Genomic DNA, 13,544 nt, shown 5'->3' with positions numbered 1-13,544 from the left:
TATTGGCTAACATGACTGATCAGTCCCTCCTTCCATACTAAACAGGCACCAAGCCGTGTGTAGTCTGCGCTCTATTTCAGCGATTTCTGCTCTAGGGGTGAGGTGTTGTTAAACCCCTCGGAGATTTTCGGTATTGTCACGTTTACTCGCTGGGAAAGGGCTTCCCCTTGTTCACCAGGAGCAAACATGTGCTAGGGAGTTGTATTGCAGAAGATGATGTGTGCAACATTAATAAAGGTGCAACTCTTGTACAGCAGTGTGTGTGTGTGTGACCCCTGACTTGCCAGAACCTGCTTGTGGCTGTGATGCTACAAGGGAGCCCAACCAAGGAGTTGAGGAAGCAGTGCCTTACCTTAACTGACAGTTAACAGGATTGCCTGAAGGTGGATAAGGGCCAGGAGATCCTGAAAGACTTCCCGAGGTGGCAGGACCCCTACACAGCACTGGGGCAACAGTGAAATTATACCCCTTTGAGTATATTGTGCGAACCTTTCATCCTACTGAAACCAGCCATTCATACAAGACTTAGTTTATTTTCTAGTCTATTGTGAAAAGCTCCAGAGAAACAACAGTCAATATTTATGTGGCTAAATAGCTGTCACCAGAAGCTATTGCTTTCTCTGTTCCTTGGATTCTGGAGCTGCTGAGAAACACTGAAGAGGACCTACTTTCTCTAGGTGCCCTGGGAATATGCTCTCTCTTTTCCTCCACCCATGCAAATAAAACATTTTTCAATTAATATACATTAAAATATACTATTGAGTCACAATTTAGGTAAAAACAACAAGGAGTCCGGTGGCACCTTAAAGAGTCATAGATTTATCTACCCAGATAAATCTGTTTGTTAGGCTTTAAGGTGCCACTGGACTCTCTATTATTTTTGTGAATACAGACTAATATGGCTACCCTCCTGATACTTGACAATTTAGGTACTTTTTTCTTAGCTTATCATTTAACTCTCTTTATCTGGCTGGTATTCTTTTCAAGGTGACATCCCCCCCCCCTTCACTCTCACCTTTTCATAGCACTTCTGCAGCACCATTTGCATCAGTTTTCAGAAAATAAAGTGAAACAGTTGTCTCTGTTGACCCAGCCTGCACCTGCTTTTCCTCAGGAAAGTGTCAGTTATTACACTTTACTTACTTATGGCTTCACTTATATTTAGTCTCACATTCATATTATTTCCTACTGTGTGTGATTGTATGCCCAGCCATGGAAATCCTCAACCATGTAACTAGCCTTTCCTCAGTACCTTAATGGGACTGCTTGCAAGAAGAAGAAGAAAAAAAGAGAGGGGTTGTTGAGTCAGGTCCACACACTAGTTATGCTGAATTTTGTAAATATAAATGTAGGGCCCAAGCCTACAGCTGCTTATGCACATGAATGATCCCACTGAATTGAAAGTTACTCATGTACATAAGTGTTTACAGATGTAGTTTTAATCCATATTAATTGCCTCTCTTCTCATTTCAAAAGGTGTGGCAATTTTTTTTTTTAATCAAAGACCTGTACTTATAATAGCAAAGTGCTATGTTTTGGCTTGAATAGGATCATCAAAAAGAGCAGCAATATAAACAAAATGTTGATCTTATTATAGAAACCATCAGTGGAAAACCAGAATTGCTACATACTGTGACAAAGTTCCTCCTCTACCTTGGTAGGTCCTGAGCTTATTGGGGGATTTGCTTGCCTCAGATTCACAAAAGCCCTCAGTTTGGACACTTTCATGGCTCAAATCAGCTGTTCACTCAGATAACCTCATCACTGGCCAGCAAGGGGAAAAGGAGAAGAACAACCCAGGCAGTCTCTGCTGATCCACCATGTGGGTCAGGGAACAGCCCAAAGACCTTCCCCCCAGGTGGAACCCACAGTCCAGTTCAACTCCTCCTGTGTATGATCAGGAGTTGGGAGGTTTGGAGGGAACCCAGGCCCACCCTCTACTCCAGGTTTCAGCCCAGGGCCCTGTGGATTGTAACTGTCTAGAGTGCCTCCTGGAACAGCTGCGTGACAGCTACAACTCCTTGGGCTACTTCCCCAAGGCCTCCTCCCAACACTTACTTTATCCTCACCACAGGATCTTCCTTCCTCCTGGTCTCTGATAACACTTGTACTCAGTCCTCCAGCAGCACATCCTCTCATTCCCAGCTCCTTACATGCTTCTCCCTAACTGAAGTGAGGTCCTTTTTAAACCCAGGTGCCCTGATTAGCCAGCCTGTCCTAATTGATTCTAGCAGCTTCTTAATTGGCTCCAGGTGTCCCAAGTAGCCTGCCTCCCTTAACTGGTTCCAGCAAGTTCCTGCTTGTTCTGGAACTGCCCCTGCCATCTTATCCAGGGGAAAGGGATCTACTTAATCTGGGACTAATATATTAGCTGGGGCTAACATACCATGGTGTGATTTAGCCCCCTGTAATCCTTGTGTTCCTGATTTACTGCTGCATTTCTATTGGGTTTCATTTCCCCTACCTTCAACTTTAGCTGGACTACAGAGTTAAGTTTATGAAATAAAACAAGCTAACCCCCCCCCACACACACACACACAAATCACTTGTTACAGTTTTGGTTGCACTTTCCTCCTCACCTTCTTTTTTATGCACTCCCTATCCGTGGCCCCACAAAGTCATGGGAGCTCCTGGTCAACCTCCTCCCAGCCCTGGCTAAAATGGCCATCTATAAAACCAGGGTGAGGAGGTTGGCCGATGGAGCCTGCTGTGACTGTGGGGCCTATTTCTGATCCTCTGTCCATTCATGTATCTGGGCAGAGTTCCTCTGTGCGGCATCCACTGACACCCTTGACGCCTTTGAGGAACATTGGGTGCTGTCCGGGGTTCTCTGCTCGGTGTCCCTGTCCAGTTCCCTTTGTTTGACCCTTTGACCACACTCCTGACCCTGGTATTTCATTAGTTGTCCCCTGTACTCACATTTGGTTTCCAGGTCCTGTGGATCCCCCTCTTAGGCTGGGGCGGGGGAGGGGGGGGAAGAATCCTTTAGCTTCCGCCCTCCCACGTTTTGGATTCCAATAGGACTACTTGTTGTACCCAACTGGCCTGGGTCTATCACAATGCATAGACACAGTTATGAAGTGAAATTGTAAAAATGGAATTGGTCAGTTTAGAGGAGAAACTATTAAGAGCCACATGATAGAATGATACAAAATAATGAATGGATCAGAGAAGGTAAAGTTATGAGAGGGTAAAAAGGAGCACTTAATAGAAGAATAAGGGGATGGCCAATGAAACTGAAAAGCAAAACAGTTTAAAACTGATGAAAGGAAATACTTGAAATAAATTGCATGTGGAACTTATTGCCACAAAATATTAAGGCCAAGAGTTTAGCAGGATTAAAAAAGAAGTGGGTGTTATTTGGATAATGAGAACATTCAGTTACTGTAGACAGGGTAATTTATTGTGTCTTGATATAAATCCTCATACTTTCAGGACATAATCAATGACAAGGGGACAGGGCTCAGTAAGAAACTTTTCTTAATGGGCAGATTAATCCATAACTGTCCCCCATGTAGTTTCTTGCACTTTCCTCCAAAGCATCTTATACTGGCTACTGTCAGTCAGCATACTGGACTATATGGACCATTGGTTTGATCTGGTATGGAGATTCTTATGTTGAAAGCAATGGGGAAAAAATCCATGTGTGTTCTTGAAACAGTACCCCAGAGTGCAGCAATTAGACCATCCCACAATATAGAAGATAAGAAATTAGAATACAACATTAAATATAGCTGAGCAACAAAACAATAAACTGTATTTGGCATGCAATGCTATAAGTTGTAAACATCTCTAATGTTTTCACTTGTGATCTCCAGCTGCTAAGCTACTGAAATATAGTTGCTCTGAAGCCTCCATTAAAATCAGGATTGGGGAGAGGGAGAAATATGAAGGGAGCCTATTACATGGAATATTCATTCCTTAAGGGGTTTCCACAGGAACTATCTGTGGATCCAGATAAAACCTCGTTCAACAGAATGGCCAAATCTCCACTGAATAGGTTTAAAAGATGAAAGATTTTGGCACCTTAATATTCTGTTGAATACCATCCTCAATTTGTGCACTTCCTTCCCAAGTCAGACCACATGGAAATTAAAGAATTTACTTACTGAAAACATGTACCAAAATGTGTAAATTTCTTCTTTTTACGTGTCTACTTAAATAACATTTTTTAACAGGCCTATATTTTTCTCTGCCAAACTAGACAGTTCAGTTTTTGCAGGCCAAAAAAAGGAGGCAGAGGCAGCTTTAAAGAGAAGGTATTTTTGGTTCCAAGGAGTGATTTACATCTGCACACAATGAACTTTGAAAATTTTCCAAAAATGAAAGTGTGTAAATCACTCTAGATAAGGACATGAGGAAGGATTGCAGGATTTCCTTAACATTCATTTTGTCACAGGATAAAAAAGACTTGATATAGAAACAGAACAGATTCTAAAAGATTCAAATGCTTCTGAAAAGTAAAGGTTACTTACCTTGAATAGCAACATTCTTTGAGATGTGTCCCCCTGTGGCTGCTCCATGTCATGTGTGTACACCTGTGCACTCCGGATCAGAGATTTTTCTTCAGCAGTGACTGTGGGTATGCAACTGTGCCCTAGGCACCCTCAAGCTCTCCTACAATGCCATACAGGGCAGGGCGGACCCACCACTAACACTCCAGTTCCTTCTCAATTATGAAAGTCCAATAAGAGACTCCAAGGCAGAGGGGAAGGAGGTTAGGTTGTGGATCACCTACAGAGAAACACATCTCGAAGAACTCCAGTTACCGTACAAGGTGAGTAACTACTCCTCCTCCGAGTAGTGTTGCTGGGGTGTTCCCCATCAGGAGACTCCTGAGCAGTACCACCATGATGGAGGAGGGTGCTGATGAGGTGGATTTAGTGCAAATTGTAGAACAGCCACATCAGCTCTGGAAGCAATCACAAGAGCATAGTGCTAGAAGAATGAGTGTAACAAAGACCTGGTGGCTGCTTTGCAGATGTCTGGGATAGGTATGTTGCTCAGCAGGGCAACAGAGGAGTAAGCAATAACTCTCAGAGAGGGGAAAACCCCTGAGGCTTTGTAACAGGTTAAGATGCATCTGGCAGCCCATCTGGACAATCTTTGAGTGGAGATTGCCTGTCCTTTAATTCATTCTGCAATTGACATATAAAGAACCTAGGTTCTTTAGGTGAAGCCCTAAAGAACCTAGTCCTGTCTAGGTAAAATGCAAGAGCTCTTCTTACATCCAGTGTATGAAGGCTCATTTCTTCTTATGAAGAACCCTCTAACCCTACAAAAATGAACTGCATAAATTAGATTATTTAATTGTGGGTAGGCAGTGAGTTATTTTAGCTACACAATTTAAGAAGCCACAGCTACCATCATTTTATCAAATACAGAATTTTATTATATTGTGTGCATAAAAATATTTTAATCATTTACTAGCTAAATTTATGAGTAATTTGCTGGACACTGGCACCCTGAATGTTCTCAGGGGCTACAAAGTTTATTGTGGTGTAACATACAAAAGAAACTCACATGCCTAAGGTCACTATATCTTTTTAATAATAACTTGGCAAAATTTGTTTCACTGGACTTTCCCCATCTCCCATCCCTATTACATCTTTCTCCTTCAGAGTTTGAGAAACTTGCCCAAACCTTCATATCTAACATGGTCTTTTGCTTGAACTAGGCTCACTTCATTTCAATGCATTTCAAGATATGTATCTGGATGGAAACAAAGCACTGAAAGGGCATGACATTTGATATTTTAATAGGGAAGGACAAAAGATGATGCTTTAAGAAATTATAACTTCTATGTCAGTGCAAGATTATATTGCTAGGGAAAGGATTCTGTGGAAGTCAACTGGGAAAAAAAATCTTGATATGGCTAAACTACAGAAAGTTTCCCCAAGAAACTTCAGTGGCCATGAAATGTAAAACAATGTAAATGATGGCCTGAAGCTGTTGCTACGCAACTAGTGCTCCAAATAAATGGTGAAGCAGTTCCAGACCAGTTTGTAGTTTGACAGCTGGAAACAGAGCTGGCTGGTCACATGACAAAGTTTGGGCTGCAGATCCCAAATCTTTGATCAGTAGGTTCTTTTGTTTTTGTGCACAATGACCACAATGGGAATTATTCTTTTCCTAGCTTCTGCCTAGCTTAGGCATTTAAATTGAAAAGGGGGAAGGAAGTGTTGGGGAAGAATGCCTGGGCAAGATGCCACTATTTATTTGTTGAACAATCTAAAAATGTAGTTCCTATTAAGTGTCTCAGAAACTAAATGTTTACTGTAATTGCCATGATGCTTCCTGTGTGTCTTCCTCGTTCTGCTCACTGTCAGGTCTGCCTGGGAGATTTGTTTAGCTTTGCCAGAAGAGACCAGTTTCTGACTTCATCTACCACATTGTTCATACTCACTGGCACTAAAATGTTGTGGATCCATTCTTAGTGCAAAGAACTGGTGTAATGAAGTCTAGTGAGCAATCCCTAGTCTGCTTGGAAGTGCTCTCCCTGAGAGGGTCACTTAAGCATTAAACCTGAATACTCCCTTCAACTTACATGGAAGAGATTGAGTGAAAAACTCACATTAAAATAAGGCCACTGAGTCTTTAATTGTCAATTACAACTAACAGAATAGTAGAGCTGTACATTATCGTGAAAGAGCAAAAGCCATAGATCAGATGAATCTCCTCCATATGAAATTGCAGCCATTTCAATCAATACACTTTATACAGTATGTGCCCACTGTTACATGTAGATTGCTTCAATACATTATGGGTCCTGCCCTATATGTGAACTACTCATGACTTTTATATAAAATAGAAAATACTGGTATCTATACAAGCAAGCGCTTTCTAGGACCCTTTTCTGCAACTCCCACTGAAACATTTCAACTGCTCGCTCACTCTCATTTTGAAACTGAAATCTGTGCAGAGGGTTAACCTGTACTTAACATCTGGAGTTGTGCTCAGTTTCTGACCTCCGCCTTTCAGTCTAAGGTTATACATAAGGATTTTCACAATGATGGAACTGAAAGTACTAGCAGTTGGGCTCCCATTCAGCAAAACGCTGAAGCATGTGTTTAAGTCCCATTGGCTTAAAGTTAAAATTAAGTATGCATTTCAATACTTGGTTGAACTGGGGCCTTAATCAGGACAGCAAAGTTCTTTAATTTTCACAGATCTCTGTGTGAGAAACTGGTTTGAGGAAAGGGAAATCAGATTCATATTTCTCGATAACATGATCTATGTTTAGCTTGTATTGGCTTGAATGAGTCTTTTCCCCTGCAATATGACTCCATTTGTCCTGATGGAATCCTTAGTAATTTCCTCATTAGACCTAACACAGCTCAGTGCATAAACTTGTTACCAGTACTTACCTAGGGAGAAGATTCTACAGTAATATGGTTCAACTGGTGGTCAGTGTCTTCTTGTTATGCACATCCAAGCTGAACATCATTCTACAGCTTGGAAAGTGTAACTACATGTGGGATACTGAGAGACTAAGGTAAACTGTGGAGAACAGAGAGGTTAGTTGTCAGGATTCTGAAAACAGATATAAGCTGTGATTTTAATTGTTTTCCAGCAGCACGCGGGGAGATGAGAGCTTGTTTTGAATTTCAGTCTCATCATTACCTTTACAAATCCATTTGTACACTTACAACTTGGGACAGACTAGACGATCATAATGGTCCCTTCTGACCTTAAAGTCTATGATTCTGTGACAAGTGAGGAGCCAGAGTCTTGTCAAATGATCTCTATTCAGATAGATTCCTATTGGCTACATCCCTATACAACAGTACATATGTAAATTATTTCACATCTAATTAGTTGTAATTAATGTTTTCTGCATGGGTTCAAGATCCAATGGTTTGAATGTGTATCCTCAAAATTTTAAACTTTTTTTCATACATTTGCATTGTGGAGCAGTGCGCCAGAATCAAGCCCTTAACAGAACAATAAGACAGGGGCACTGGACAGCAACAATTTAAATGAAAGCAAGTTGGGTTACTGAATCTTAAGTCTTTAGTGACTTCTCTTTAAATAACTCTAATATAATATTGCCCTACTTTGCTCCGTGAGCCTTTTACTGAAACTCACAGAAAAATCAAACAATACAACAGGCATTTCCGCAGCAGACTTTCCAATTTTCACTACAACCTTACTCCATTAATAATTTGGATTTAAGGATTTCATGCTCAATCCATAAACATAATTACATTTGGGAAGTTTTTAAACAGAAGGTATTATAGAGTTTAGATTAATTTTCCCCGTCACCACAGTGTTTCACTAAGGGAGGGGATCTATCAAGTACAATCATGTAGAAGATATTATACAGCTTTAGAAATAATTCAGGCTCGTAGGGCTTAATGTGGTTTGGTATGTGCCTTGCTTTGTTAGATTTGTACAGTCTCTGTTACCCTCAGTGTAAGGAAAATATTTTGTTCTATTTATTTCAAGCATTCAGAAGGTTAATGATGCATGTGCCTTGGAGGGGGGGAAAGGGCGTGAGAGGGAAGGCTGCACCATCCTTAACTCAGCCCACATTCCAGCTTTCTGAATAGAAGAAATGGCCTGATCGCTATGGTGTGATTTTTACTCATCAAAATGCAGCCTTCCCACAGAACAGGTCCCTCCCGCCTTCTCCTGGAGCACCACGTGCCTCGCAGTCACATTACATTCCACTTGACTCAAACACAGTCTTGAATGATTACAAAGAGAAACACTGAAAATTCTCATGGTCTTAGAAAATTAAGAAAATGCACAAATACAGCAAAAATAACTTCAGCTTCATAACAACAAGGACAAGGTTACACCCTGTAATCTGGAAGTGTTCTTTATTAACCCTTATAATCTGAAATTGTATACATGTTTATGCTCGATATTAATGTGTACCTTATGAAGGGGATGTTGCATGATGCTGGCTTGCTGTACTTGTCTTGCTGTTAGACTGTATTGACTTCACTTTGGCAGAAGTATATTTCAATTGGCTGTAATGAAAAACATATGTAACACTGTAAGGCTATTGCATTCATACAATGCGCCTTTTTTGTGGAGCACAATGTACATAATATTTTTATTATGTACAAACCATAATGAACATTTAAATGTTACTTTTAGAATTTAGTTAGATCACCTATATATATTCTATCATTAAGTCTCAGATGAAATCTAGAACCTTTTAAAATAAAACTCTTTAGGATTAAACCTGATTTTAATTTCAGATTTCTATTTTGGCTAGATTTTCCATTTTAAGACTTCTCAAAATCAGAAGACATTTAATGAAAGAATTTTTATGAACATAACTATGGTAAATAACTTTTTGTAATATATAAATATAAACACACACACACACAGATTATACTGAATTTATCAAAGAAAACAAGTAAAAAAGATTGGAGTCTATAAAAAAAGATCCAAATCTTAAAGTGCAATGTTTTACTTAAGATTTATGCAGAATAGTTGTTAATTTACTGGAAAACTCTTAAAGGATTTGATCCTGCAAATCATACTCACATAAATATTCCTTATTCATATGAGTAGTCACAGTGAACTCAATGGGTTTACTTACATGAGTAAGAACTGGGCCACAAAAGTGTCTGTAGAATATGAGGTCTGAGTTAAAAAGATAACAGAATCTTGCACAGTTATGCTTTTCTAGTAGCATTTACTGTAAATCACATTCAGCTTTGGAACTACAATTATATTAAATACATCAAAATCAAACCTCAGCTAATCTAGAGAGACTTTGGAAAGGGAGATCCAATGCAGGAATTTTTCAAAAGCTTTTTTTTTTTTTTTTTTAAAGAATTATAAAACTATAATACACTTCCCAAAAGACCTGCCTTGACCAGCATAATGATTTGCAATGAAGCAGACAAGACCTAAAAGAAATGTACATAAAACATGCACACTGATTGCAGACCATTTTTTTCTTTTCACAGCAAAACCTTTCAAAATTATACATCTATCATTGCTATTCTGTTGACAGGAGAGGATTGAGGCGGTGGCAACACAGTGGAATATCATTTCATGTTAGTAGAGACAAGATGTTAAGGATATAGAAGTAATCTTTTGTCTCTGCCCAAGGACAAACAGTATTAAATTCATATGCATGCTTCTGTCCTGACAGCAAAGGACTTCCACACAACACTTACTGAGGGTTAATAGCTCTTTGAGATTCTACTCTCTAATGTACCTTGGCATGAAATGGTCTCTTGTGATTCATCTCCCCTTTTAATAGTAGCTCCAAGACTACAAGCACTTTTTTTTTTAAAGTTCTTTTATCTCCAGCTGAAGCAATCTGCATTTTCATTGGATCCGAGACCACATAGCGTGAACATTTTTTTCCTTTTCAGTTCTATTCTCCAGCAGCCCTCAGCAGACAGTTAGGCAATCTGAAGAACCTATTGAATACAGGGCACAATGTCATGCCACCCATAGAGGGGCCAATAAGGACTCTCTTTTCGACCATCACAAGGAGAAATGTACATATTGACTGTATTTTAACAGCTTATAGAAGCATTGTAAACCTCTGTGAGTTGACTGTAAATAGTAAAGGAACCTTAAGGGCTTTATTCCATTGTTTTTTTGTTATTTTTTAAATTTACCTTTGCTAAGTTTTCATGGTGCAGGAGTCACACGGGAACATTAAATATCAGCAAACATCTCTCTTTGCACTTCAGAAGATTTGTTTGGTTCCAATTAAAAAAAAATGAAAGCACGAATCCTCGTGTCTGTCTTTGGAGTGGACAGTACAACTCAGAGTTCCCTTCATAACCAGGCCCTCCTAAGACCCAAGCCAGCTATGTGCCACGTTGGTCTGTAAGAGCAGTCCAAGGCTGATCACGCTTACGCTGGCTGCCAACACTCTAACGGTATGTCTACACTGCAGTTAAACACCGGCGGCTGGCCTGAACCTGAACATCTACACTGCAATTTTACAGCCCCAGCCCTACAAGCCCGAGTCAAGTGACGCAGGCCAGCCATGGGTGTTTAACTGCAGTGTAGACATACTTTTAGGGCAGAGGTCATAAGAACATAAGAATGGCCATACTGGGTCAGACCAAAGGTCCATCCAGCCCAGTATCCTGTCTACCTACAGTGGCCAATGCCAGGTGCCCCAGAGGGAGTGAACCCTACAGGTAATGATCAAGTGATCTCCCTCCTGCCATCCATCTCCACCTTCTGACAAACAGAGGCTAGGGACACCATTCCTTACCCATCCTGGCTAATAGCCATTAATGGACTTAACCTCCATGAATTTATCCAGTTCTCTTTTAAACCCTGTTTAAACCTCCTTCACAACCTCCTCAGGCAAGGAGTTCCACAGGTTGGCTGTGCGCTGAGTGAAGAAGAACTTCCTTTTATTTGTTTTAAACCTGCTACCCATTAATTTCATTTGGTGTCCCCTAGTTCTTATATTTTGGGAACAAGTAAATAACTTTTCCTTTTCACTTTCTCCACACCACTCATGATTTTATATACCTCTATCATATCCCCCCTTTAGTCTCCTCTTTTCCAAGATGAAAAGTCCTAGCCTCTTTAATCTCTCCTTATATGGGACCCATTCCAAACTCCTAATCATTTTAGTTGCCCTTTTCTGAACCTTTTCTCATGCCAGTATATCTTTTTTGAGATGAGGGGACCACATCTGTACGGAGTATTCAAGATGTGAGCGTACTATGGATTTATAGAAGGGCAATAAGATATTCTCCATCTTATTCTCTATCACTTTTTTAATGATTCCTAACACCCCCTTTGCTTTTTTGATTGCTGCTGCACACTGCATGGATGTCTTCAGAGAACTATCAAAGATCTTTCTCCTGATTAGTTGTAGCTAAATTAGCCCCGGCTCTGCAGCTCCCATTGCCCAGGAACCACGGCCAATGGGAGCTGGGGGGGGGGGGTGCCTTCATACAGGAGCAGCACATGGAGCCAACTGACTGCCCCTAAGCCTAGGGGCCTCTCCATATAACAAGCCAAACAATTATTAGAAATCTTAACACCTCTGAACTCTGAAGATGTTCAAAATCTCTTCTACTTCAGACATTTCTATAACGCCCCTCACCACACCATCTAATTTTTGACATTGTGGCCCAAACCCAGACATTAGTTTTTCAATTAAGGCATCTCAGTAGAATGAAAACCCCAACTCTTCTCTGTGTAATGAAAACCTGAAATCAAAAAGCCCAAAACACCGACAGAGTTATTTTAAAAGCAGTTACAAATAGTAACTTGTGTGTATAGATTGCTATTCTTTCTAGTGGATTAACGCGTGCGCCGTTACTAATATTACCCCTTGATTTTCCTCCAATAACTCCATAAATTGAAAGCCTGAAACCTTGGCAAGTCCCTTTCTCTGCTGCAGCCACACACACTTCATGATACACCTTTCTCTGTCTGTGAGCTTGTACTTGTTCACTAAGTGAATTATGAGGAGTGAGATGTGTCACAATAAGTGTCATGGGACCACCACTCACTTTGAGCTGCCTGGATCACCTGCTTATTTGGAATGGAGCCTCCTCTTGGCTGTGATGAGGCTATGAACAGGTAGGCCTTTAGGGAGACTAGTCATGCAAAGCTTAACACATTTTATAAGGAACTTGTGGGGTTTTTTTGTTTTGTTTTTTTTGGAAAACGGTTTCTACCCCATCAGCTGGATACAACTTATGTATTTTTAACACTCTACTGTTGCAAACAGCCTTCAAGAAGTAACCATGCCTAAACAACTTATTAAGAATCTCTTACCTGTAGTAACGTTTCTTCTAGCTAAGATATCAAGCCTTCATTAGGAACATAGAGAGATAACCTTGTTGCTGCAGCCACAGAGCTAGGACTTCTGATAAGGAGGTTTTCTTTGCTTTTATATTGGAACTGAAAAGAGATTGGCTGAAAAGAGAGGAAAGACTCCACCTAAGTTTCACTCCTAATGGAGGTGAGGCTACAGAAATGGGCCAGAGGGGACTGGAAGGGGAGTGTGGGCAAACTTGCCATATACGGATTACTAGGGGAGAATATCTAACCAATGTTTTTTCAGTTCTAAGGTATTTAACTCTAAGAAAATGTTGTATATATCTTTATCAGTAGGTTTTCAACTTTGTTGTTTAACACTTTCCTTTTCACTCATGCTGGAATATCACTATTACCACAGGCTTGTTCTGTTCTACATGTAGGTACAGTAACTCCTCACTTAAAGTCGTCCCGGTTAACGTTGTTTTGTTATGTTGCTGATCAGTTAGGGAACATGCTCATTTAAACTTCCGCAATGCTCCCTTATAACGTTGTTGGGCAGCCGCCTGCTTTGTCCACTACTTGCAGGGAGAGCAGCCCGTTGGCGCTAGCTGGTCGGGGCTTGGAACCAGGGTGGACTGGCAGCCCCCCAATCAGCTCCCTGCTCCCCTAAGTTCCCTGTGCGGCAGACCGCCCAGCAGGTTATCAATTGCCAGCAGTTCAGCTGTCTCTCGCCCCACTGCCTTGTGCTGCTCCTGCCCTCTGCCTTGGAGCTGCTCCTGGAAGCCTCCTGCTTGCTGTGCAGGGGAGGGGAGAAGAGGGGG

At 40.8% G+C, this 13,544-nt stretch overlaps 1 long non-coding RNA gene across 1 annotated transcript; it reads right to left on the bottom strand.

The window, feature by feature from the left end:
* Positions 1–8,808: 8,808 nt before the first annotated feature.
* Positions 8,809–11,052, bottom strand: LOC140915350 (uncharacterized). Its single transcript, XR_012160138.1, has 2 exons — positions 10,187–11,052; positions 8,809–8,978 (listed from the first exon to the last, which is right to left on the bottom strand). It is a non-coding gene; the product is annotated as an uncharacterized lncRNA (long non-coding RNA).
* Positions 11,053–13,544: the final 2,492 nt, after the last annotated feature.

Source organism: Lepidochelys kempii, chromosome 7 (genome assembly GCF_965140265.1).
Source record: "Lepidochelys kempii isolate rLepKem1 chromosome 7, rLepKem1.hap2, whole genome shotgun sequence".
Lineage (NCBI taxonomy): Eukaryota > Metazoa > Chordata > Testudines > Cheloniidae > Lepidochelys > Lepidochelys kempii.
This window is presented reverse-complemented; position numbering and strand designations above follow the sequence as displayed.